The sequence below is a fragment of the Gallus gallus genome, chromosome 6 (assembly GCF_016699485.2).
Source record: "Gallus gallus isolate bGalGal1 chromosome 6, bGalGal1.mat.broiler.GRCg7b, whole genome shotgun sequence".
NCBI classification, from domain to species: Eukaryota; Metazoa; Chordata; class Aves; order Galliformes; family Phasianidae; genus Gallus; species Gallus gallus.
The window spans coordinates 10,411,221-10,438,122 of NC_052537.1; the positions used below are offsets into that span (position 1 = coordinate 10,411,221).

At 45.3% G+C, this 26,902-nt stretch overlaps 1 protein-coding gene across 14 annotated transcripts in view; it reads left to right on the forward strand.

The window, feature by feature from the left end:
* Nucleotides 1-26,902, forward strand: part of SGMS1 (sphingomyelin synthase 1) — a 96,543-nt gene that overhangs the window by 30,156 nt on the left and 39,485 nt on the right. For 8 of the 14 annotated variants that reach the window (XM_040702227.2, XM_040702226.2, XM_025151462.3 and 5 more), the window contains one exon: nucleotides 5,639-5,750. The exons of 1 other annotated variant lie outside the window; for it this stretch is intronic. The gene's annotated coding sequence lies outside the window, so the exon portion shown is untranslated. Of the gene's footprint in view, nucleotides 1-709; nucleotides 4,418-5,638; nucleotides 5,751-9,069; nucleotides 9,182-26,420; nucleotides 26,506-26,626; nucleotides 26,697-26,902 lie in introns of those variants that run through there. 5 more of the 14 variants (XM_046942704.1, XM_025151464.3, XM_046942702.1 and 2 more) reach the window with 4 other exon arrangements.

A 26,902-nucleotide genomic window follows, 5' to 3' on the forward strand; every position in this document is an offset into this window, starting at 1 on the left:
TAATAGAAGAGATGAATGCCAAACTTAGTGCCTCATAGCAGCACCAAAGGGAATCTCTGCACAAAGTGCTCCCAGATATCGCATGCATTGGCTTCAGCCTGGAGGAACTGTGAGAGCAAAAGTTTGTGATTCTTCTAAGCTGGAGATAGGATTAGCTCAAGAGGGAGAGCCATACATCTACCTGGATATTGGCAGCTTCCAGTTTTCCATTTTACAACCTGTGTTTGGTGATGCTTCCTTGGACAGCGAGGTGAAATCAAAAAGGAGGCAGAAATGGAGTGGTTGCTCAAGCACTGTGTGTGTGGCAATGTTAGCTGTTCTGTACCATCACGCTTGTCTCGTAAATCTGCTCTGTAGGAGAGGCTCATGTGCAAAGTATTGAACAATATTTTAAAAGCTAATGTATTCATCTTTAAGCCAAGAAGTCTCCTTTATGAATTTTATTTAACTGTTGCTAACAGCACATTTTTGAATATTCAGAAGATCTTTAACTGCTGCAATAACGTAGGGAATACTGCTTGGAAGCATTTTTGGTATATTTGCTAGGTAAGTGGAGAATGCTGATGTGTTTTTTGTTTTGTTTATTTCCAAAAGACTCCCCAGCACATCTGCTGTCCTGTTAAGTATGCCCTGGCCTCTCTGCTCGAGAAAGCCGTTGGCATCCAGTAGTACTTCTGGAATTGAATGCACTGAATGCATTGCACCCCGTGTCCTTACTGGGTAGCTGACAAAGCAGGCATTCAGTCACCACTGGAGGATCATGTTCCCAGGAGCAAATCTGAACTAGCATTTTTAACCCTGCTAGAGCTGCAAACCAGCACAACAGGTCTGGTTTTGTGCTGCACTTGTTTCTTTTAACCTCTCCAGGTTGCGGTCTGTAACTGAGCTCATCACAAAACTAACCCCAAGTATTAAATGGTAAGTGGTGGCACAAAGACTGGTAGAAACATTGAGCCCTTCTGTTTGGAAGGGAAAGTGATGCCTTGCCGTTTCATATCAATTCTTTACTGTAAGGATGGAAAGATGGGACATGGTGAAGGGTCTATTTTCAAACACGTGGGAAATGGGAAGAGCGAAGTTTAAAGTGACGTGGTTTGTTTTTGAGTCAGCTTTATCTCACACCCAAAAGCATTCCTGTCATGAGCTTAGTATAAATTCTGATGCACAATATTGCTTTTAGGTGGAGGTAAACCATTTGTCTCCATTCCCTTATCCCCCTGTGACCCATGCTTGGCGTGGAGTCCTCAGCTTGCAACCAGTCTTCCTCCAGTTTCTTGCAGGCCAAAACAAGTACAGACTGATGGAAAATGATCCAAATGAGTTGTCAGTCACAGGTTTGGTGGGTAGAAATAAGCAGTATTGTTCAAAGTGGTTGTCACTACTGACAGAAGATGGGGAAACTCCAATCTTGTTACTGCATGTTCCAAGAGCAGCAGCTTCCTTGTTGCTAAAAGCTTAGCCTGGTGAACACACTGCATGTTATACAGAAGGTCATGGAATGAAACAAAGGCCTGTAATTTCCTGGTTGTTTTTTTTGGGAAGAGGCATGTTGTATTTTTACGTAGGTTTCCTGATTGCAAGTTGAGGGAACCCTTGATGGGTTTGCCAGTATTCAAGGTGTGTGCATTTTGAAAGCTTGTTTAGCAGCAGACAGTGCATCATTCAGAAAGCTCTTATTGTAGGATCATAGAATGGTTTGTGTTGGAGGGAACCTTTAAGATCATCTCGTTCCAACCCCCTGCTTTAGGCAGGGACACCTCCTTCTAAACCAGGTTGCCCACAGCTCCATCCAGCCTGGCCTTGAATGCTTCCAGGGATGGGGCATCCACAGCTTCTCTGGGCAACCCATTCCAGTGTCTCATCACCCTCACATAAAGAATTTCTTCCTAATATCTAGTCTAAATCTATGCTCTTCCCATTTAAAACCATTTCCCCTCATTCTGTCACTACCTGCTCTTACAGAAAGTCCCTCCCCAGCTTTCCTGCAGGCCCCTTTCAGGTGCTGGAAGGTCCTTGCAGAGCCTTCTCTTCTCCAGGCTGAAGAGCCCCAGCTCTCTCAGCCTGTCAGCGGGGTCTCACCCTGTTACAGCAGAGTGCCTTGAGATGAGCATCAAAGCTGAGATTTTTCCAAATATTGATTCAGAAAACATGGTCTGTCTAAATAGTGAGACCTTGTTTCTGTAACGTGGTAATTATCTAGACAGGTCCACTCTGAATAAAACACTGAATAGGCTGAAAATTACCAGGCTGAATTAGTTAATTAGTTAGTATGTTCTCTCTTTAGTTTTCCAATGTAGTAATAACTTGCTTTATTATAATTAACTACTGTTAGTTTAATTGAGAGAGGAGCGATGATGCTGGAAACAGTGGAAGAGACCAAGCATTTCATGTGAGTGGGATTGCTGTTTCTTGTATACTTGTGGTTTAGTCTTGCATGTTGTGACCTAAAAGGAAATCCAGGCAGTGGTGAAAGGGCGTTTGGGGTCTGGTTAGTTCTCACTGGAAGCTGACTTTCCTGCCTATTCTTCTGTGTCTGCTCTGGTTCATTAAGGGGCTTAAACATTTTGGCCTCTTAACTGGTGTTGACACTTCTAAAAGCCATGCTTTGTCGTGCTTTGACAGTAAACATAATCAAGACGTGGTGGTGTGTTATTTTTGCTGGCATTATACAGGCTGGAGTACAGGGTGCGCAGATGTCTGAGCTGTGAGAATGAGCCCAGTTGTGTCCTTCCACAGAAATGCAGAACCATTTAATAGTGATGGAAGCTCATGCTGCAAGCATCATCTTCTGCTTTGTCAGATCTCTTCAGGGGCTCAGGTGCTCAGGTAATCCTGTGAATAAATCTTACTGCTTCCCAGGACTGTGTTGCCATCGGTCACAACACTAACAGCTTTCTTGGGGTTTTGAGAAATTAGGGCTGGTTTTTGCCGTGTGTCAACTGCTGTGCTAATTTCTTCCCGTGCAAAAAAGCTGAAGGGGATGTAACACTTCGTGGAGCAGTGATTAAAAATCCGGTGTGTGGTGGTGGGCAACTGCCTCTAAAGCTCCCTAAAATGGAAATAAGAGCCAAAATGTTTTGCCTTTTGCAAACGAAGTCAAAAGAGTAAATTGGACATAAGCTTAAAATATAGCAGCAAGATGCCTTTCCCAAAGAGCAGTTGGCAGCTGGTTAATCCAGCTTCTGCAGGCATCCCTGACCTTGCTGTTTGCACTGGAGAAGGGTGTAGGAACAGCCCACTTGCATCACATTTGTAGCACTGCTGCTTGCGTGTACTTCTTGAGTGGGAAGAGGAGAATCCCCATCTCCACAGCTTCATGTCTGTGCTTTGCAGACAGAACTGACATATAGGGCAAGGAGGAATTGATAGTGGCCCTTGATACTTACTTACAGAGTCATGCTCTCTGAAACTGTTTCAGCTGTTGGTTCTCTTACGGTTCTGCATGGATGATCATGGTGGCAGCATACCCCTGTAAAACATTTGAATGTTAATGGAAGGGCTTGCATGCTCTTTATGGAAGTCTTGCAGCTTCTCCAAGCAGCTGTCTATTTAAATGCAATAGTTACAGGTGCAGGTTCAGCCCTGAGCCTGCCTTGAGCCTCAGGTGGGTGTGCATGCACATACCTGCTGCTGCAGTGCCTTGGGTCAGACAATGTGAAACAGTGCATATAAAGCGAATGAGCTTCACAGGGTGCTTGAGTGCTGTGCAAACCACAGCGTTCCTTCTTCATCTTCAGAAATCAGTAGTGCCAAAACCATCAGAAATGCCCCATAGCTGATGCTTCTGCACTGCTGCAGGTATTAAAACCAAGAGGTACCACAGAGCTGAATGCTGTCATCCCACATGCTGAAATGGAAGTGGACTTCTCTTATACCATTGCAGCTTGCTATTGCTTAGCAACTCCAGAAGTGAGTTACTTCCATAGAGGCTGGAGCATGCCTGTGGGAAGGCAGGTGCAGGGCTTGGCACCTGTGGCCCCACAGCACAGAATCCGTTTCAGCTGTGGGAGGAGCAGGAGATGGAGGAGCTTGGTGTGCCAGCCTGGCGAGTTAGGTAAGGGAGGCCTTTATTTCTGAAAAGCACACAGCATGTAATACATTGAATCATAGAATCACCAAGGTTGGGAAAGACCTCCAAGATCAAGGATCAGTTTGCTCAGAAAGCGCTGCGTGGCTGTGTGTGTGCCACAAGCAGGCAGAATGAGCTTTATCAAAGCTTGCCATAGCTCTGTCACCACTGTGACTTCAGAGGTGACTGGAGTTCAGCATTGCTGTGAGTCACTCCTACTTTCCTGTATGTAGCGGGCTCTCAAATAATTGGGTTTATGCTCTGTTGTAAGGATCAGTCCTTTCTGGAGAAGCGGGCAGACTGTGCCGGGAGCATTTTGCCTGGGCGCAGACAGTGTTACAGCAGCTGGTGAGTGGTTCTCAAGCTTTGTGAAGCTTGGCAGGTGAGCATGCAGTCAGGGAATACAGTGTGCTTGGGAGGGTCGCTGCTGCTGGGAGGTAAGGCTCAGTGACCCATGGAAATGGGGCTGGCCTTACTGGAGATGTGTGGGTGGTGCTCGGGTTAAGGGCTGTGTGCTGGGTCAGCAGTCACCCGATGGTGTGCTGCCATTGTCTCCAAAGTGCTTCCATGAAACAGTCCTGAAAATGAGCCAGGAGCATAATGTGAAATCCAAATATGGATTTCCAGGCAATCCTAGAGTCAAACTGGGCAGGAATCACTGCTTGGTTTCTGCTAGGGGGTGGATTGTATTCAGTTCTGCTTCAGCAGGTGGGGTGGAATTTTTCCCCACTGATGTTTGGATGGAAGTGTCTGAGCAGCATCTTTCTAACGAATGTGAGGGGAGCAGGGCCATCTGTTTCTCCTTATCTGCACATTGTGCTGAGCCGGCCCTGCCTTCCTGCTTCTTGGCAAGTGGCAGAGCTCCAGTCTCCCCATTCTGGACTCCCTTAGATAGTGCAGGGCTGGATGACGGGCGCGTTACTTTCAGTTCTGTCTGCTGCTGCCAGTCCTACCATTGGCCTGTGCACAAACTTGATAAGAGCTGAGCAACTAAGGGACTGGGTAAAAGCCTGTTGCCATTGTGCCTCTCTTGGAGGATGCTGGCCAAGCACATCTTGGTTTTACGTTTGCCTTTGCTTTGGTGCAAGTGCTTTCCATCTTGTAAGTGAACTTTGTTAGCTTGAGGACCACCACGGAAGGCTTTCAACCCTCCTCCTATGCTTCCTTTGTGCTAGCTCTGCAGTTACCTCATTTGTGATGCCTGGTTCAGAGCCCAGGTGACTTTACTAGCTCCCCTCAGAGAGTATTTGGGGATATATTTCCTTTCAGCCTTTCCTTCCTCCACACAGTGCCATGCCCTACTGGATGAGGTGCAGGAAGTGCTCCAGACCCCTCTAGATGTGACAAATGTTGCTATAGACCTTGTATGGACACGGGAATCTTCTGTCTCCATGTCTGTAGGGAAATGCTCTTTCAAATAGCTGCCTGTGTCAGCGTATTGCTTTACCGTATATCCCAGCTGTGGGTAGATCTAGAGAGAATCCTTGTGTTACAATCCCCCTAATATTTTTAATAGGAGGCTGGCCAATAGCCCTGCTTTCTTAACGCACAATGTCTTGGCTTTTACAGTGACCCTCTGAGGACGTGAGCAGCAGCCAGCAGCAGGTCTTCTGGGCTGTCATGGTCGCAGTGAGCTTCTAACCCAATGAGTCGAGCGCTCTGCGCAGGAAAGCAATTCCAAGTAAGCAAGTGAATTTTGCATTTTGAAAGATGGGCGTTTTGGATTGGTACGCTTTTCAATATGTTGTTTACTGTAAACCGATACTAAATGTGACCTGGATTTGGATGCGTTCTCGTTTTGGACTTAAATGGATGAGTATCCATTTTGCTTTGGATTAATCATTTTTTGCATGTGTGCCAGTGGCAGCCTTCAGTGCTGGCAGCGGCCGGTGGTCCTCACTCTGGTCGTTGTGACAACTGACTTCGTGTCCTGCAGCTGCATGGCACTGTTTCTTTTGGCACTTGTACCAGCTCGTTTCTCTGAGTGAGTCTTCCATTCAGAATCGCTGCTTGCTAGCAAATGTAGAATGATTCAGTCCATTTTCTGTTAGCTTAGTTATTGTTTGTGCCAGCCTGGCAATCTCCATTCAAGAAAACAGTCCAACTCCAATACTGAATTGTAAGATCTTAGAAGTCAACTGAAAGATGGGTTTGGTCGGTCCCTTTATCCTTCCAGTTGAGGTTAACTAAGAACAAAACTTCAGAGGATGTAGTTTGTGTATAAATACCACAAAGAGACTACTTATAAGGCAGTCTTTGCCCTTGTGGTTGTTGAAATCAGAGTGATCTGTAGAGTGGAAGAGACGGATGGGTGGAATGCCTGATTTCTGTTCCCATTTCTGACTTCAGCATAACTAAATTGGCCTGCACAGAGAAAAATAAACTGGGTGTGTTTCCTTTCTTGTTGCTTATTGTTATGTTTTTTGTTGCTATTTTTTCTTCTTTCGGTAAGGCTTTGAAGCTGTCCAAGGATTTGTTGAGGGATATCCTTTAAGGTTCTTTTGTGTTGGGTTTGATATGTGCTGAAAGGCTCCATGACTGATGTAAGAACTGGAAAATGAAAGGGAGAGCTATTGAACTGTAGAGACGTTTGAGAAAGAACATGGTTTTAAAAGCAGTTATTTGTTTATGTGTAACCTGAGTGACTAGCACACTGAATGAAACGAAGCATTGGTGCCCACAGCCTTTGGCTAGGAAAATGCTTTTTCTCTGGAATTGCTTGAAGACTGAGACTAAACTGGCTGGTCCTGAGCAGCCGCTGTGAAGGATAGAGCAGAAAAGCAGCTCTCTGTTGTGGTTCCTCCTAATCCAGTTGTAATTCTCCCTTCGAGTTCCCTGAGCCAACTTGGGAAAGCCAGCTTTAGGAGAGCTGGGTTTAGCCCCTCTCCTGCCACAGTCACAGGACTGCACGCCTCAACTCTCCACTGCTGTAACAGTTGGGTAGTGCTTCCTCAGATAGAGTCAACAATATGGTCAGTAAACAAATAATGAGAAAATACTGTGACTTAAAATCAAAGCTGCTAAAAAGGAGGAGTGTGTGTGTGTTGCATGTAAGGTTAATTGTTCTGGGCAGGAGTGAATTCTGTCATTGCTGCTTTCTGAAAGCTGGCATCTATGTGGTGGCTGTTCTAGACATGAAACCTGAGGTTGTTTTCATCAGTTCTGAAAAATTCCTACCTTTGCTTCCCCAGCTGTACAAACACTGAGGGCTGAAGACACTTGTGCCAGGCAGCAGAAGCGCCTGTCGCTGTATTGATTCAGCCTTTGTTTCCTCTAGGTTCAATACACGGACCTGACGAATAACAGAGTAATCTATTACTTAAGTTGATTGCAGGCTTAATAGGGGTTGAACGGAAGTAGGTGTAGTACAAGGCTGCTTTATTCCCACTATCTGAGAAGAATTCAAACCGAGCACTGTTGGAGATGCAGCACGCCTTGTAATTCATGTTGAGAAGTTCCTTGCAGACACCTCGATACTTCTGAGGTCTCTCTGATTTGTGTGCTTGTCTCACTGTATGGCAGTGTGCGCTCCAGTGCTGCAGGATCACAAAATATATAGGTGGCTCCTTGCTGAAATGTGGGGGTCTAATTTCATGGAAATGAAAGTACTGCTGGCTCTTACTGGCATTTCTTTTGTGAGTCAGCCCCCAAAACATCCCTTTCCTCACCTGTTAGCTTTGCAGAACTTGAGCCTTAAAATAATTCTCTTGTAGAAACAGAACTCGTCCTTCAGCTTGACAATGAACTTGCTGGCTGAATTTCTTTTCAATTGAAACTTGCTCTCCATGCAAGCAAATGATTGCTGGGTATGAATGTAATGGTGACTGATGTAAGTAGATATTATGGTGCATAAAGCAGTCTTTTAGGGCTGCAACTTAATTTGTCTTAATGACTTTTGTTGAAATTTACTAATGCCAGGTATGCTGCTACCTACCACGTGTAACTCCACAGAACAGAGCCTCAAGGTATCTGTGTCTTTCTGTGGAGAGTTATGCTGAAGTTGCCTGTTTAGAAGCAGCAAAATGTGTATGAATACAGCTGGGGCTTGAAATGGTTGAACTTAAGTTCCAGCACAGGCTACTTGGTAGTGAGCAGCCATTGAGGTTTTCAGCCTTCAGACTGACATCTAAGAAAAGCAGTGAAATGTCAAATGGATGGGAGATGATCTCTATGAAAAGAGCTGTCAGTAGTTTCTGGGTGTTGGCTTGCACAAGTGAGAGCACCTCAGGGATGGCGATTAGTCATGTAACTGCCTGCAAATAGGTTTTCTGGTGCAAGTGGGGTTTTGTGGTGGTGATGTTTAAGTGATTACTTTGCTGCCAGGAATGCCTGAGTTCGGAGCTGCTGTGTAATGTCATCCTTGCTCACTCCCTGCAGTGGCACCGGACCAACCTCCAGGAGGGCACGGGGTCCTTCTCAGCTCTGCTTCGCTCCCCTGCAGTCCTGCCCCTTCTTTTCCCAGTTACACACAAGCTGTGTGCATCTGAACTCCTGTACAAGTGGAAGCAGGGAGTCGGCAGAGTGGGATTTGCAGATGGCTCTGGTACTAAGTGGTGCACAGGTTGTGTTTTAAAGTCTAGAGAGTGAATCCACGCAGTCCACAGTACCCGGGAATACTGGGATCTGATCTGTGCAACTGCTGCCTCTGCCACTCTGTGCACCCAAAGGGGGTAAGTCCCTGAGAGGAGTGATGGTTCATTCTCGTGGCAGTAATTGGAAAGCAAAGGTTTGTCTTGAGTTTGGAGCAGGTATTTTGTGCATCCTTTGTTCAGATCAATCTTACTTGACCCTGGTAGGTTTCCTAGCCTTTGCTGCTTATTGAATTAGCATAGCTGGCTCCTGGCAAACGAGTGCCACAAAGCAGGGTGCTATCAGCAGTTTCAGCCTTGTTAATTCATTCGGTTCTTTAAAATGTGGAGCCTGGGAGAGGCGAAGGGTGCGACAGCAGGAAGTGACTGCAGCTTATGGAAATAAGCCACACCTGTCTGTAGTTAGTCCCTAACCCATAGAGTGCATCTTCCTTCTCTGCACTGTATGTTGGTGTGTTATCACAGAACTGGCCCTCTGTGCTGGCTCCAAGTTGCTCTGAGGCTGGCTCACTGCTTACAGAAGGTAGAGAACAGGCTTTGTGTCCTGCTTTGTGCCCTGTTTCCTCGTTTTCCTTTTGCTTTTCCCTGAACTTCTGTCAAGGTTCCCGGCTTTCTGTTGGGGTTTGATGTCCCATCATGGGCAAGCATCAAAACTTCTGGTGGCTGCCCTTGTGCCCTGCTTGCGGAGCGGATGGACAGACATGTGTGCTCCATCTGAGAGGCACTTAGTGACAGCTTCATGGGAACTTTTTTCACTTCCTTTGGAGGCTGAGCATGAACCTGGGGCTGCTGCCTTTTCCCCCAGCTCTTAGCATGCAGGTAAAATTTCAGCTATTATGCTACTAACAGCAAATGTTATTTGGTGTTGAAGTCATGCTGGCAGTGGTTCAAGATGGGTTTATTTGATTTCATGGGGGGAGCACCATCTTGCTGATCTCTAATCTTATATTTTTGCTGCCTGGCCGTGAGTTAGAATTGCAAAGATAAAGCAAACTGGGATTGCAGTTGTGGGGAACTTGTGTCCATTCAGAGCCTATCAGTTCATTTGTTAAATATTTTCCTGTGTTCTCATAGATTTGTATTTGGAAGAAGGTTTTAAACAAGAAGGCTTTTCCTAGCCTTCCTCTGCTGTCCCTGTTTCCAGTGAATAATTGAAAGGCTGTCAGCAACTGATTTGACAGGAGATTTGCATGTAGTTCTTAGGAAGCCAAAACGCTATATCTGATTGTTTTTGTTCCATGGTGATAAGAATGTAGGAAAGGATGGGTAGAGTATTTGGTATTAAAATGCTGAAGGGTGCCTGTCCCAACTGTTAAAGAATGTGTGTCCAGGCTACAGCCAGGCAGGTTGAAATGCCATCTCGTGTGGAGCACGCTCCTGCCTCTGGGTTCCTCCCTGCCCTTTTCCTGGGCTGCAGAGCGCTTCGTTTCAGCCACCAGACATTGATTCATTGTTAAATTCCCCAAGCTTTGCTAATTGCTTCTTGGAAAGCTCCTGTAAATACAGCCTTGGGGACGTCCTGACCTGTACAGCATGTCTGGAAGGGCAGCTGGCAGCAGAAGTGAAGAACTCACGCAAATACATTTTATTACTCAGATATCTTCACTACTCCTAAAGTTGCTTCAGCTGCTTGGTGGAAGCTGTCACTGATCCAAATAAAGTCGATGCCCTTCTTAGCCTAAAATCTGGACAATCTGCATCTGACACCATAGATGTCCTCCATTGTGCCAGTTTGTTCTGAAAGCGGTTGTTGTGCATGGGGAACATTAAGGAAGCCAGAAGCAGATGTGAAATTGAATGCAGTAGGCAGGGTAGATACAGGCTGGCAGGTCAGCCCCTTATCAGTTGTGGTACCTCGCTTGCTCTTCCTCTTGATGTGTTTTATTTCCTGTGTTTTAGTCTTCTGTGGAGTGGGCAGGCAGCTGAAAATTGGGAATGTGAAAGCACAGTCTCTGCTTCTGCATTGCTCTACAGTTTTTGCTAATGCTGTCCAAGCCCCCAGACAGTTTATCTGGCAAACCGACTGCTAAATGGATGATCTAATTCCCAATGAATGCTGTGATCTTAAATATTACTCTGCATCACAGGAATTACTTGAAAACTGTTGTGTATTCCTCAAGCTGTCAGTTGTCTTTCGGCATCCTCTTTGTGCTCTTTCATCTTTAAACACATGTTCTGAAGCTCAGATAACTTACTTGTCAGCAGCTATGAGGACGTCTCTTCTCATCTCCTGCTCCTTAACCATAGATGTACTGGCAGCTTGAAAGCTGTTTACAAAGGAGATAAGGCAAGGAGCTGTGTTGTAACTGCTGTTTCTCTAAATAATCTTTTCATACTCCAGCAATATTCAGCACGAGGTCGTGTGTGTGCTCGGTGAGGATGTCAGCTTGCTTTCAGCTTGCAAAGCTGGCATGCGATCTCTCTGTTCATAACCCTGACGGACAAATTAATGCTATGGGCAGATCTGCCAAAGGCGAGGTCCTTAAATCACTACTAGCTGTGTAGCAGTGCCTACAAGGTAGGTTTGGGGGCTGCTGGTGAGGGGGTGACCACCCCAAACTGAGGTCAGATTCTGTACGCGCTCTATTTTTAGAGCAATGGTGGCATAGGGAAATTGCATAAGGCATCTTAAGATAATCAGATATCATAATTGCAAAATTGCTGTTTGCTTATGAAAATAAAATTTCTGCCCCAGCTTTCCCCAAAGTGTTCTAATGAGAGACAGCTCTCTCATCAGATTTAATACTACTACTAATAGTACTGTTATCTGTTTCACTCTGAATGCTATGTTAAAATAATGAAATAAAGGAGTGTAGTATAAGGATAATGAACTTGACACTTCTGTGTCTGTTACTTTACTAAGTAGGTTGACTGTAGGTTTCAGTTTTGCAGACTACATCAGGCAGTACTTCAGCAGCCAGTGAGAAAGAAAGCTCATTTCTGTGTGTGGGGGGGAAGTATGCAATGTGCTCAGCTTCTCAACTCAAATGCACCACTGTGTGCACACAATGCCTGGTAAAAAAGGCAAGGGGCAACAGCAGATGAGAGTCATTGTTTGCATTTCTTCACTGTAAAGAAGTGGTTTAACTAGGGAGCTTTAATCAGAGTCTCTTTGCTCTGGGCATTGTTAACTGCAATCCAAACTCAAACAAAAGCTACGGCTCTTAAACTTCTTAAACACAGAATGCAGGTCATTTGGGTTGCCCTTACAACTTAACTCAAGAGCTCTGGTGTTGGTTGTCTTGTGAAAATAGGATGCTGCTGGAAAACCTGGTCTGAAGCTAAAAGACAGTGGCTGCTTTGAGAGCTCTCTATCTGGGTTTTATTCTTCTCTTCCTCAGTTGATGCTGAAAATGCTTTCAGCCCTGTGTGTGCCCTGCTGGTGCTTTGCTCCTTGCTGCTGCAGGAGGTGGGCTGCTGGGGCAGTGGGTTTTGTTTTGCTGTTCATAGCAGGGTCTGCCAGACAGCGTACTGTGAAACAGGAGGCACTGGTGTTAGCTGGAGGATTTCGTAGTGGCTGTTGAATTGTTACACATCCAACAAGTGAACAGAAAGTCTCTTCACAGTTGTTTCTCTTACACGGATCAGCTCCATCTGCTTCCCTTACCTTGATGGAGTAGCTGGTGGGGACAGGTTGAGCTGAGTTGAACTTGCAACAGAGGGAGGATGCACAGTATTTTAAGTTAAGGGAAAGTCTCAAGGGGGAATTCACAGCTTTGAAAACTGTCGCCCTGTTCCTTCCTGGCACACTGGTCAGAAGAGACAGGGCAAGGAGAGGGTCCTCAGTCTTCACTGAGTCAGGCTTCCCATATCTCTCATGTCCCTGACTGCTGTGGGAGGGTCGGGTGAACAAACTTCCTCCCGCTGTAAGAACAGAGCAAGTATGAGGCAGCCTTATGAGGCTGAATGTGTACACATCTACGGAGCCCAATGACATGCATCCCAGGGCTCTGGAGGAACTGGCTGATGGGGTTGCCAAGCTATTCTCCGTTATGTTTGAGAAGCCCTGGCTGTCAGATGAAGTTCCTTGGAAAGCATTGCTCCCATTTTTAAGAAAGGAAGACCCAGGGAACTACAGGCTCCTGGGCCTCGTGTCTGTGCCTGGGAAGGTCATGGAGCAGATCCTCCTGAAAGAGATGTTTGGGTGTATGAGAGATGTGGAGGTGATCTGAGGCAGCCAGCACAGCTGCACCAAGGGCAGATCATGCTTGACCTAGGGGGAGAGAGGTTAGAAATCAGGAGGAAAGTGTTTGTACAGAGGACCATGAGGCCCTGGCACAGGGTCCCAGAGAAGCTGTGAGTGCTGCTATTCAGCCAGTATTTGCTTCTGTCTGCTAATTTAGAGTTGAGTGTAAAATAGATGCTTTGAAGCAAATCTGTATGGACATCCTGTGTTGGGAGAAATTTGCAGGTTGAGGTGCTGAAATTTTGGGGGGGGGGGGGGGGAATCCACACCCCGGGCAGAAATTTGAAGATGCAGACCTGTGTGTTGGCATGCTGTGCCAGGTACGCAGTTTGCACCTGAGAGAAGGAAGCTTGTGTCCACTCTACTTTAGTTGAAAAATGTGTGTGTGCTAAGAGGTTAATGAAGCTGAACAGGTAATTAATCAAAAAGCTGAGTCTTTTCCTGTTTACTCTGGTAGGGATCGTTTTGCTGGTGCTGTATCAGGATATAATACATGCAGGTGACCAGGACTGCTTTTTCCAAGAGGCACAAGCAGCTCAAGGTATATGCTTGACTTATTTTACAGGCAGCCCAAAGTTATACGTCCAGGTGAGTGTGGGGTCCATGCTTCTACCTGCCCACAGCCTCTTCCTCCCTGCATCCTTGACTTGAGTAACTGCAGGGCTTCTGTTAAAAATATATTTATGTTTACATGAAACACACTTTTGTATCTGTCATTCCTTGTGTCTTCAATGTCAGTTGCTCCTCTGTCCCCAAAAAAGAACAGGTTCAGTGAAGGACAATGGTGATAATCAAAGACGTGGAGCAGGTTTTGGATAAGAGGAGCTGAATAAACTTCAGCTTGGAGCAGAAATGGTTGGAGTGGGGGAAGTGAGAAGAGGAATGTTACAGAAAGCATGAGCAGAGCATGACTGTACCAGGCCCTCCCCACTCAGGAAAAAGTAAGCAATGAGGAAGCAACAAGCTTATAATGGGAAAACTTTTCATTTGATAATGCTTTTTGTTCAGTGCTGCACAGGTTGTGCATGTGCTGAGATGAGGGGTTAAGCAGAGACTGGATAAAACCTCCCCTTGGCTTTTCGAGACAGCCTCTTCTGGCTCAGAGAAACATTACCAAAGCAATGCTTTAGAGGGAGGTACTGTCATCTATGTTAAACTTGCTGCAGAAACGTGAAGTTTAATTTTGTATGGATGCCATTAATACCATTTTGCACTTCTGAGATACCGTCTTGTTGTCTAGTATGCATCTGGGGCTGCAAGTTGGAGGAACAGATTAAAAGTGAGGTTTCTTGGCTTCTGCATGACTTGAGGTTGTTGGTAACTAATGAAGAACAGATGTGCACTGGCAGAAAATTCAAGTGCTCAAAGATTGGTGTTTAAGAGCAGATGATAGCTGAAGTTGTCTTGGATAACCTGCTGCTTTGCTCAACCAAAGCTTTGCAGTCTGTGAGCTGATGCCTTGGGTGAGTCAGGTAGGAGGGGAAACCTTGCACCACATGTTGCTTGGTGCTGCAAAGTCTCTTTGCTTGGTTACCATGTGAAACAGCCACACTTCCTGGAGACTTTGGGACTTCTGCAGGGGCACAAAGCTGAAGCTCCTGAATATACCCTGAAATGCCCTGAAACTGGAAGAGGCAGTGGTCAGCACATTGGGAAGTCTTGGTTTGTGATAGGCTTTATCCCAAGGCATGCATTTGGTGACCTGCATGGGAACCTCGAGAGCTGCTTGGAGTGGTTCAGCTCTTGTCTGTTGCTCCTTTCTCATGATTGCTCATGTCTGTTGCAGTGAAATGCATTTCCATGCAAGGTAGAAAACTACTGACTTGCTTTCCTTCCTCTAAGAAGCAAATGGTACTTTATAACATAGTAAGGACAGTATTTCTGGATACACTTGGACTAAATTTGCTGGAAGAAGCTGGGAAAGCATAAAAAATGACTTGGGAAAGCATGTATTTAATGTACAGTGGCAACAGACTTATAGACAGTTTGATAGATAAATATTGTTCCCTTGTATTTCTATAGCCACAAGCAGTTAGCAATTTGGATTTAAAAGGCCTAGCTGTAATCTAGAGGTCTTTCTGCACTTATTTCTGTCCCACCTGCCAAGTTCCTTGCTGGCAGCTGAGATGTCCCATGATGCCAGGAGAGCCAAGAGAAGTGATACACTGTGATATCATCCCAAGGTAACTCTCCCATCCTTCGTTTTTAGCTCCTTGGCTTTGCTGCCAGACAGAATAACCCACCTGTGGGATTAGAGCTGTTCTGCTCACACAAGGTGAGGATTAGGATGAAGTGTTTTCACTTGCTAAAATTATTTGCAGTGTAACCCAATCTAAAAATAAAAGCCCCCCATGCCCAGCTTGGGCTCTCCAGCATAACTTCTCAACATATATGAGGCATCTGCTGGGCCTTTGGCTGTGCATTTACCATTCAGAATATTGAAGCTCATCTGAGGAAACTTTGCAAACCACAAATATATCTCTTGTATGCATCTGGTGGGCTCTGGAAACTTATTAGGTGGTGCTGCTTTCTTCCCTTTTAGTTTTAAACTCCATCGTCTCTTTTATCCTCTGATTGTTTCATGTGATTTCTGACTTGATCTTTAATTAGAAACATCTGACATATCTCACAAAAGCCCTTGGTTGTACATTTGGATTTGCTGATATTGGGTAGGATTCTGCTTTTTTAGGTTTTCTTTTTCTAGTGTGTCACTCAAACCCATCACGTGCACTGTTGCCAAACCTGTCAGCTCTTATTGCGCCCGCTTCCCTATTATGAGCCCTTCTAAACCCTAACACACTTGGCTGAGGGCTGGTCTGCAAGTTCCATTTTTGCTTTGGGGGCAGGAAGAGCTTTCAGAGACTCGATTAGATGTGACAAACAGAGGTGATTTTTCTCACGGATCACATGTGCTGGAGGAGGCTGTGGTGGAGCTTTGCTGCCTGGCAGGGGTTGTGTTTTGCTGTTACCACTGTTACACCAGAGCATCAGTGAGCTGATGATGTTTCAGCTCTGTAGGGACTGAGTTTGGGGAGGGACAGTGCCATTGCAGCGTCTGCCACGTGTTGGTTATGCTGCATGTGAGTGAGGGTGAGTGCGACTGGCTCCCCAGCACAGGGGGGCTGGGAGAGGTAGCTCTGTATGTTCTGGCTTCCTGGCGGCAGGGTGGTTGGTTGATCGATGCAGTCAACTTAGCAGGCTGCTGAGCTGCCATCTGTTGCACTTGTTGCATTGTTTTGTTTGGGTGATAGTGCTGGCCTTTCAAACACTGGTCGGAGAGGGAAATGGCTGAGGATCCCTTCCTGAACTGGCCGGACTTTTTTGAAAGTAGGGGAGAGAGGATTGTGCTAAAAGAAAAGATCAGAAGGTCTGGTGAAGTAATAGAGAGCAGTGTAATGGGATATGATACAGAAAGCTGATGTAATGCGAATAAAGTGAAGTGTGCGGTGGATGACTGTGTTGGAAACAAAAGCATCAGAAGAGAGGCGTGGAGTTTAAAGTCCACTGCTGAAGATTACTGAAACAAATAACAGGAAGTTTGCTTTTGACGACAAAATCATCTATGTATTCAGAGAGAGGATGGCACCTCTCACCTTTGTGTGAACGCAGGCTTGGTGCCAGAGGACTGCTGCCCTCTAACCAGAGGTTTCTGACTTTGGTTATTTAAATAAATATAGTCAGTAGATAGAGAAGGTGACACCTTCACCTAGGTAAGACTGAACGCCGTATGAGCTACCTCACAGTTCTTTGTCCCAACAAAAAACTGTGCTTTCATCTCCAACGTTCCCTGCTGCTCATATTTGTCACCCAGGCTTTGTCATGGCCTGTACATGCTGGGCTGCTGTCTGTGGGTTTGTCTTGAGACAGGTAACAACGAGCTGCTTCCTCTCTGTTTCGTTATGCTAGAGGAAGCAGCCTGCAGCACAGCAGTGAGCTTCCCACTCAGGGAGGCTGGCGGTGGCAGCTGAGTTGGAGAAGCCGGAGCTGGAGGGAGGAGGACTGCGTGATGCACAGCAAAATGAATTAATATGGGGATCATACATTTAAGTGAGGAACTACACTTAAAATGGCATGAGCAGGTGGCACATGTCTTTTCCTAAGAAATATCTGCAACTTGCCATGTGCATACCTTTTAGCTGGTATTGTCTCTAATGACCTACAGGCCTTCTGAAAGTTTATTATTGCACTTCATTGGTACTTCTGAGGTTTTGAATGGGCAGGCACTGTTAAATGGATGTACTTAAGTTTTTGCTGTGTTGTGAAGATCTTTGTCTGGGGTAGCTTTTATACTTTTATTTTTGGAGCCGTGGACATGTAGGTTTATGGTTTAAAAGAATTAACTGCTTAGTGGTTTGAAAGACACAAGCAGGGAGGAAGGGCATACCCTCAAAACAAGCCAACCAGTTCAAGCAGAACTGTTTTACAAAGTAGTGCAACAGAAGGAAAACCATAGAGTCGACTCTGACAGCTGCTGCAAGATGAGTGTTGAGAGAACCTGTCAGGATCTGTGGGCTCCCATATAGCTCTTACGCTGTCCCCACAGCCTTTGCAAAAGGACCTTGGAGGTGGCCGGGGAAGAGATGTTGCATAGCATCTGGATTAGAAAAGCAGAAGGTCACCTTTTGGGGGAGTGAGATTAGGAGAGGACTCAGTTGGACCTAGATAGGTAGGGATGGTTCCCCAGAGATCACCCAGGCACTTGCATGGGCATTATCTGCCATTTTTTTTGTCTTCATGCATACACTGCTGACTTGCAATATGGAAATTGAACTTTGATTTTTGTAAGCAATGTTCTTTCAGGTAGAGGGTAAAACAAAGCAAGATGCAGCTGTTAACTGACAGCTCCTCTGGCTCACATGGAAGAGTCCATCGGCTTCTGAAAGTGCAGAAAGATGTCACCTAGCTTGTGGGATTCCATTGGTGTGTACGTGGTGAGCTTGTAGGTGTGGAGGGGAAGGCTGAAACAAGGAGGAGTTGTTTGGACAGATGATAATTTGGAAGAAGTGAATACTGTAGTCTGTAGTACAGCTAGTAGCACCAGTTTTGAGACCCAGGAACCCTGCTTCTCACTACACTTGTCTGGACACAGTTGACCAGGAAATAAATGTAGATGCTGACATGGTCAGAGTAACTGAGTGGAGCCTTTTGGCCGTGGCACAGTGCTACAAGTGAGGCATATCCTTGTAGGCAGCTGCTTCATGCAGGGACAGGCCAATTTTCTTTCTTTTGTTCGGTTTCTTGTTGGCCTCAACTCTTCTAAATGCAACAATGAGCTGGCTAGGTTGCACCTAAAGAATTACCTCTGTGGGAATGAAAATGAAGAACAAATCCCCTGTGTCCAGTAGATCTATTTCTTGCAAGAGTGCTTTCACACATCCTCCTTTCAGAGGTCTTGGACTTGTTCTAATCCATGGAAAAAGCTTGTGTTCCTCCATGATGGCTGGTAATGACAGCTGCATAAGGAGGTGTACCACTGTGATGAGCATCTGCAGGTAATCCCAGCTGCAGAGAATGTCCGTCCTGAAGCCATGAAAGCTGGGTAGTGCAGGGTAGGGCTGGAGCTGTGGCCTCTGTTAACATTTTTATGGTCTGTTCTGCTAGGGTATTCAGCTGGAAGCCATGGAACTAGGCAGGAGAATTGCAGAACCGTGACAGCATAGCTGATTTTCATGTTTGAAGATGAAATAAAGACTCAAGGAGAATGTTTTTGGAATGCTTCTGAAAAATCTGGGTGGATGAAATAGCTTTACAGGTGCCAACAGAGCCCATATGACACTGAACACAATTATTTAGGAATGGAATGGAGAATTCCTCCCCATTTTGGTATGGGAAGGAAAGGAAATGGAGGTTTCTGCTCCCTACCATGGATTGTACTAATGGTGAAGAATTGCTGTGCAAACTGTTGTTTCGTGGGGGAATTTGTCTCCTTTTCAACCAGGTTTGCTTTCCTGGTCCAGCACTATTGTGTAATTTACTGCTTCTGGTACAATAAGTTAAGCAGCACATAAGGGTCCCTGGAACTCTGAATAACTCTCTGAAATAGCACAAGGAGGAGAAAATCTTTATGTGGATTATCTGGTCTCTTGGCTTTTGATCTTTAAAACAAAAATAAGAAGCTACTGACCCTAAAAGTGCTCAGAGGTTAAAATTAGAATGGAAGTCTCTAATAAACCTTTAATAAACCTTTACCAGGGATCCGTTGCAATCAGTTTTCACTTAGAATCGTAGAATTGCTCAGGCTGGAAAAGACTTTAAAGATCACTGAGTCCAACCATGACCTCACCATACTGCCCCAACTCTAACAACCCTCCGCTAAATTATGCCCCTGAGCACCACATTCAGGCATTTTTTTAAATGCATCCAGGGATGGTGACTCAACCGCCTCCCTGGGCAGCCCATTCCACTGCTTAACAACCCTTTCTGTAAAGAAGTGTTTACTGATATCCAACCTAAACCTCCCCTGGTGCAACTTGAAGCCATTTCCCCTCATCCTCTCACCAGTGAGAAGAGACCAACCCCGCTCTCACTGTAAGCACCTTTCAGATACTGGAAGAGAACAATAAGGTCTCTCCTCAGCCTCCTTTTCCCCAGACTAAACAGCCCCAGTTCCTTCAGTTGCTCCTCATAGGGCATATTCTCCAAGCCCTTCACAAGCCTTGTTGCCCGTCTTATAGCACTGAAAGCTCTGGAAAGCCGCAGTCTGGTTTTAGATGCTGGTTAACCTGCATGAACATGGCTCCTCAGCACAGCACTGGGGATTGCAGTAGATCTTACTGATTTTTGCTTTTATTATTGGTGTTGTTTGTTTAAGAGATGCATGATGGCTGCGGAAACTTGACTTTTTATTTGCTTAGTTGTGTAGCAACTGTGTTCTTCAGCTGTGTTCTGAGCACCATGAGAAACTAAGCAGCTCTGACTTACAAAGGGCTGTGGTGAATATATTGGTATTGCCAGCAATTCATAAACATTGTAGTTCTTTTCTACTGAAATCTTGATTTCATAAAATCATTGATCATGGGAAGGCCTGTAGCTTTTCTTATCCAGGAGAAAAAGCCACCGTGTCCATCTGAGTCATACTGTCCTGTCACACAGCGTACTTTAGGAAGTAATGCAGTTATTTTTGTCACTAGGTGAACGATCCAAAGTTATGGTGAGGTTCTGTTGTGAGAGCCTATCACAAGAAGGCTGGCTTGTCCTGCAGCAGTCCCTTGGCAGGAGTTACACTTCTCTGATTTGGGACCACTCAAAGAATGCATGTAGGGGCGGGTTGTAGCTGCCTGATTCTTTGAGGCAGATTTTCTCTGCTGGCTGTATTTCCTTCCTGTAGCTTCTGATCCCATATACCTCTGTGTGTGTGTGTGCATCAGTTCTTTTTTTTCTAATACCCACTCTAGCCCTGTGGCCTCAGCAAAATGTTCATTACCTTGGCACAAGCTGCTCTGCTGGGTTGATCCAGTGCAATAGTGATGTGCTGGGCATCCCAGTGTCCCTGTCTGTTTTGCAGAGCAGTGGTTGAGTCTGAACATCAGGTGCACCTGTTGGCATCTTGTGGCTGGAATGCTGCTCTTGTAGCAGAGCTCTCAGTTCTGGGGGAGGCTGCTGGCTCTGCAGGCAGGTTGGTGTGTACAGACCACACAACTTTGCTGGCTGTCCACTCTAATCAGTAAGCAGCCCTGAAACCCGCTGCACCTAAGAAACAATCTTACCTACTCTTCACCTAAACAGACTGCTGAATACGTCAAAAAGATGAAACAGATGTAGGGGCTCAGTGTTACCTGCCTGTGGGCAGTAGAGTGCTTTTGTTTATGAAAGCAGGTCATGGCAGCATTACATACTGAGAATTCTCCCTGTTGCCTGAAGCTTACATTGCATGGTGTCTGAGTGGTGGTGACTGCGAATGGTGATGTTAAGCAGCATGTTAATTGATGGAGAATCACTGGGAGCAGTTTGGTTCTGGAGGACAGCCTGTGTTCACCCTTTGCAGTAGAGCTGGAGGCAGCTGGGAGGTGAAAGTCAGAGACATTCCTGCTTGCCATCCCTCGACGCAGCTCTCCCCATCTCAACGGTGCTCCGTCCATGAGAAGCAAAATCCCTGCTTTAATGAAACACCAGTTACAATGTGCATCATAGAGGCAGTGTTGCTAATGCTTTTATGGCGTTGAGGAGATGAGTTGATCTGTATTTAGCTTTCTCTTTTTTTTTCTTTGCAAGTCTGGAGAGTTCTGTGGTCATCTCTATGTTAAGACTTCTGTTATCTTGCACAAGCAAGATGTAAATGCCTGGTCAGTGATGGGTGTCCATGTCTCATTCTTCTTGCTTTCATCCTTCAGCTTGTAGATGCAATTCAGAGCACTTGTGGAACGGAGGGGTTTTTAAACTGTTGGTGAGGAAGCATGTTCATAGATAAGGTGATGTTCAAAATGACAATAAAAAAACACACACAAAAAATAAAAACAACTGAGCCAAACCAACCACTGCCACCAAAAACAAACAACAACAAAACAACAGTACCAAAACACACAAAATAGGCAAGAGAGATGGAAGCTGTAAGAGAGATAAAAGGAATCTGATGATACCAGGCAGTCTGATGAAACTTTGGACTAGTATTTTAATGTTTCCAATCTCTGACCTCTGTGTCACTGTGGGAAGAAAAGAGCCATTATGAAAGCAGAGTGTAGCAAAGGTGAGTTACTAAGTACTGGAAACTGTATCTCAACCTCAAGAATGAGACAGCTTGTTAGGTTTTTTTTTCTGGCTCTCCCCTAAGCCTTCTCATCTGCAGGCAGAACACTCCCAGCTTTCTCACCCTTTCTCCATAGCAGAGAGTGCAGTTCTTTAATCATGGTTGTGTTGTTTACTCATGGAAGTTTGATGTCAACCAGAGCCATGGCTCCTTCTTAGCAAAGCTCTGTGCTAGTGCCTAGGGTTATCCTTCCCCAAGTGAAGGACTTCTCTTCACATCTATTTGAACTTCATGAGGTTCCTGTCTGCCCTTTGCTCCAGACTGTCAAGGTTCAGGACAGTGTGACCCTCTGTTGTATCAGACACTTGTCCCCATTGTGTCATCTGCAAACTTGCTGTGGGTACACGTTGCCCACCATCCAGGTCACTCATTGATGAAGAGGTGCAACAGAGTTAGCTCTCATACCAATGCCTTGGTAGACCACTACTAACTGGCTTCCAACTGCACTTTGTGTTTTTGATCAACAACTTCTGAGCTGTTTTCAGTTCACTTATCTAGTCCTTATTTTGTCTGAGGTTGACACAGGAGATGGTGTTGCTAGTATTATAACATCAGGACAAGCAACATTCTGCTGCCCTCCCCTCTCCCACCAAGCCAGTTGTTTCATCATAGAAGGCAATCAGGTTGGTGAAGTGTGATTATTATTTTTTTTCCCTTCGTACATCCATACTGACTACTCCTGATTATCCTCTTGCCTTTTGTGTGACTGGAAATGTTTTCCAGGATAAGCTATTCCTAGCAATCAAGGTGAAGCTGATTGGCCACTAGGCCCTTGGATCCACCTTCTTGATGACAGGGTGACATTTGCTTTCCCCCAGCATTGGAAACCTCTCCCAGTTGCTATGACTATTCAGAGATAATTGAGAGGGGCATTGCACCATTAGCCAGCTCCCTCAGTACTTGTGAGTGCATCTGGATGAGTCCTATAGGCTTGTTTATGTACAGTTTAAGTGTTCCCCAACCTCATCTTCATCCATCAATGGTATGTCATCCTTGTGCTGGACTTCTGTTGTGTGTGAAGCATGAGATTCTTGAGAGTCAGTATTACCAGTCACCCTTCACATCACTCCCCAGATTCATTCCAGGTGGTCTTTGGCTTACTTCACCCCAACCTTGCATGATCAGACAGCATTCCTCAATTCCATGTGTGTCTCCTGCCCCTGCTGCCATCTTTCTGTTGTACTTGAATTTGCTTGGGAGCTCCTTGCTCCTCTTTGCAGGCTTCCTTCCACCTCCTGCTTGTTTGGTTGGACCATTCTTCAGCTTAGAGGAGGTAATTCTGTAACATCCACTAGCTCTTTTTCCACCCAGCTATGCTGATCTTTCAGCAAGGGTGTCAGAGCTTTCCCCTTAATGGCCTGCAGGTACTTCTATCTGCTTACACACCTTGTTCAAGTTTTGCAGGTGGGGTTGGCTTTCCTGATGTTTAATTTGGACGTGCAGAAATGCAGTTTGTAAACTACCAAGATGGCAGTCTGTCCTAAGCAGAAATAACACCTCTTTTGGCAAAAGCCAGGAGTTGAATCTATATTTTTGGATAAGTGCAGTATTTTCCTTGGAGCATTCAACCTGGCTTTAGTGGCTGGGTCAACATGGTGCACGTAGCTGTAGAAAAAATAAGGATTTTATTTCTATTTTGTGTTCTTCTCCCCTTATGTCTTTCCTAATGTAACAAAGTGTCACTGTCATTGGATGTTTCTCTTGGCATTGGGTTTCTCTTGGAGCATTCAACCTGGTTTTAGTGTCTTGCATGTCAATGTCTTGCGTATAGCTGTAAAAAGATAAAGACTTTGTTTCTCTTTCATATTCTCTCTTTCCTTATGTCTTTCCTAATGTAACTTCGTATCTATAGCAGGGCGGTTTTTCTTTCTCCTTCTCCCCTGGTATGTGTATATATACACACACCCTGTTACATTGCAGGAATATTTGCTTTGGAAGAAATCTCTCCATCTGAGGCAAACCCAAACCAAATGTGCAAGATAAAGTGTTTTTTCTTCTCTTAACAAGAAGGGAGAGCCTGATGAATGGCAAAAAATTATCGCCTGGGAAGGACAGTAAGTCTGTGAAGGGAAAGAGTCTTTCTCTGTTTAACTATTCCAGTAACAGACACTCCACAAAACTGTGAATTAAGGGTTTTTTGGAGCCATATTGTTAAATATGAGGCAGTGTTTTAGAAAGGACCTGTGATTCCAGCTGATTAAAGCCTTTTGTTGTGGGTACAATGGATCTTTAATAATCCAGCAAGATTTTCTCAGCTAAAGTTTGGATGTACAGCATCAGCATTCAGAGATTGCTGGTCCCTCCTCCCATCCATGTAAGAACTGCTGCAGCAAACCTAAAATTACTGTAATTTGCCTAGGGAGGCCAGGGAAATTCCCCAATGAGGGAAAAAAATAAAAACCATAACTGCACCATGGAAGATTTCATTGTAATAAGACTGAATTTTAACTCTTCGTTGGCATTCTAAGCAATTTCCAGGTTCTGCAAAATTTCCCAATGCTATTCCATTTTTTTTGTATTCAGTCTAAGCAATTAATTTGGATGAAAACTCTATAAACATATAGACTAAACAGTCTTTGCTTGTGCTTATGGGACAGTTTGTGAAAGCAAACACCTTGCTTCTCATTTAAGTACGTGTTATCCGAGGTCTTAAGATGCGTTTGCTACCTTTTGCTTCGTGTGGGCTGTAGAAGATGAAGTAGCACTTCATAACTACATAAATAAATGGGAGAAGAGAGCAAGTTCACCTCTGCAGAAGACTCAAATGTTTATCTTTACTCCTTGAAGTTCTTTTAGACTCATTGTAGAATTACATTCTTGTGAGCTGTAATTGTAGAGGTAAAACGTTTCTTGGTGATTCTTCTGAAGCACAGTGTTGGACTGTCAAGGGGAGCTCTGCAGGATATTCTTCTGAGTTAGGCCTCTCTGGTGTGGGTGGGGAAGAAATGATTTCTTCTTACTCTAGGAAATCATAGCGTGCAGCGTAATAATATCCAAGTAGTGTCATCCTTTGGGAGCAGCAAAGAACTTTAAAAAGAAACAGACGCTTCCTGTGGCTTGAGTTTCCAAGAGCACGGGAAGGGTGGTGGAGTCCAGTTAATTTACACGTCTTCCTCACCCATTGTGGGCCACATTACCGTGAGTATTTCTGGATTTGGGTGATCCATTGGGAGTAACTGAGCGCTACAGGATATCAAGGAGGATGGTTCTCCTCGTCTCTGTTTTGATTATCCAGTGACTTGCAAGATCAATACTGAGATCAGAATGGCGTGGTGGTTTGCTCTCAGGCATAGAGGTATAGAAATGATCTGGTAAATGTTTGGAAGATATGAATGTAGTCTTTCCTTTATCATTGGTGTCAAATGAAAAAAAAAAGTCAACGCAAATACCACCATGCAAAGAGAAAAAGATTTCAGATATTTGACCACAGATTAATTTAGCAAACATTGCTCTGTGTATACAGAGTAGTATATTTGTTTTGTTAATATTGAGAGAACTAGTAGTTTCTCTAGTAGGGCTGTACACAGGCTGGTCAGTAAAGCTAAGTATATTAAGGAGAAGCAAGTTGAACTGAAACCTGATACTTGCAAATGAAATCTGTGCACATTCGTCCTTCTTAAGTTCCCAGCTCCCCAAGATTTAGAAATTGATGCAGCATTTAGCAGAATGATCCTCTTTGGGGTCAAAGCTGCTGAGCCTTGGCCATGAGGGGAGCAGGATGACTAACCTTGCTCAGCTTAGTGCTCAGCACTGCAGTTAGACACAAATTCTGGTGCTTGTAGTAATGCACATAAGAAATAGAATGAGTTTGTATCTTGGTAAATTTTTTGGGGGATGTATCTGCAACAGAGATCTAGTGGTGTTGGTGGAAGGATCAGGTAGTAATGTTTCTGCGGAATTGATACTTGTCTGTCCTGAAATGGGACTAGAGCAAATGGCAGCCTGATCTGTAAATACCTTCCCCAGAGAGAAAACCCATCATGAGCTAGCATATGGAGGTCTCAGAGGAGACTGTGGTGAATGCTTCCCTGTGAAGCAGCCACAAGCAACGAGGCTAGTTGTTTGGGAATCTGTGTGGTATTAGTGTCTCCCAATTGTTTTAGCTGGCTATAAGCAGTCAGGTTGAAATAAAGCGTGACTTACATTTCATAACTTCTGCTATAATAGAATCTCCCCTGTTTTCCATGCTTGCCTGTACCCTGTGCTTCTGCAGCACAAGCAATGCTTCCCACAGGAAGCAGTGATGCTCTGCTGGTAGGACCATGCCCTACTGATGTCCCTGGTGTCAGGAGCACAGAGGCTGTGCTAAGCACCCAGCACTTCGATCTTTGTTCCGTGTTTCTTGTCTGCATCGCAGCAGTCAGGGCTATAAAAACAAGATAGAGCAGGTCAGCATACGAAAATAGGAAGCAGGAATGCTTTTATCTCACTCTAGCAATTGGCAGAGCCACCAGTACGGCCACATTTTGGGCCGCTCCAGAAGCAGCCTGTGCTGTTGCACTGCCATGTGTTTGCCCGTCCTGGGGAGGAGCGGGAAGGGCTGTGTATGCACACCGCCCTGATGATCTTCTCATCCTTCTGCGATGAGCACCTCAGGATCACCAAGCTCCGTTCCATCTGCTTATCGATCTGCGTTCACCAGATCAGCCTTTGAAACCAGCCCTTGCAGTGTCCCTGGGAGGAGGCGGCCCCGAAAGAACTCGTGTTAGGTGATGATGTTGCACAGCTCCTGCCTGTGAGGCGCTGATAGCGCCTGCTGCGCTGCCATGGGGTGCGTAACACCGGGCTGTGCTGCGGGCAGTTCCTTATCGCTTCTGTGGTGGTGTTCCCCCTGCCCTTGCGATGGCGGAAGTGGATAACTGAAGCCCTGTTCTGCGCTATTAATCCCCTTCGTGCTTACTAATAAGCTGCTGGATAGGTGGGTATATCTGAGTCAGTGCTGTTCAACTTCCGAACATTTACTTTCAGTTATGCTGGTGGGGAAAAAACAGAGCTGGAGGCAGTGATTAATCACTGACTGACTTGGGTTTTGCCTTCAGAGTCTTTGAAGGGGGTACCCAGCCTGAGCCAGACAGAGAGGACAGGGCGCTCGCTGTGGGAGCAGCAGGGGTGAGTTGTGTGTTCAGGAGCATTTAACCCACCTAGCCACCTCGCTGACACACTGCACAAATGTTTTGCAAGCTGAGGAGTTGGATTTCTCTGTGATTTGAATTCAGTGCAACTCTCATGGTACGCAAACAGTGCTCAGGATGTGAGGCTGAGCTGGTTTATCATTGATGGGAAAAAGCCTTTTCCACAGGCAGAAACCCTGTCAC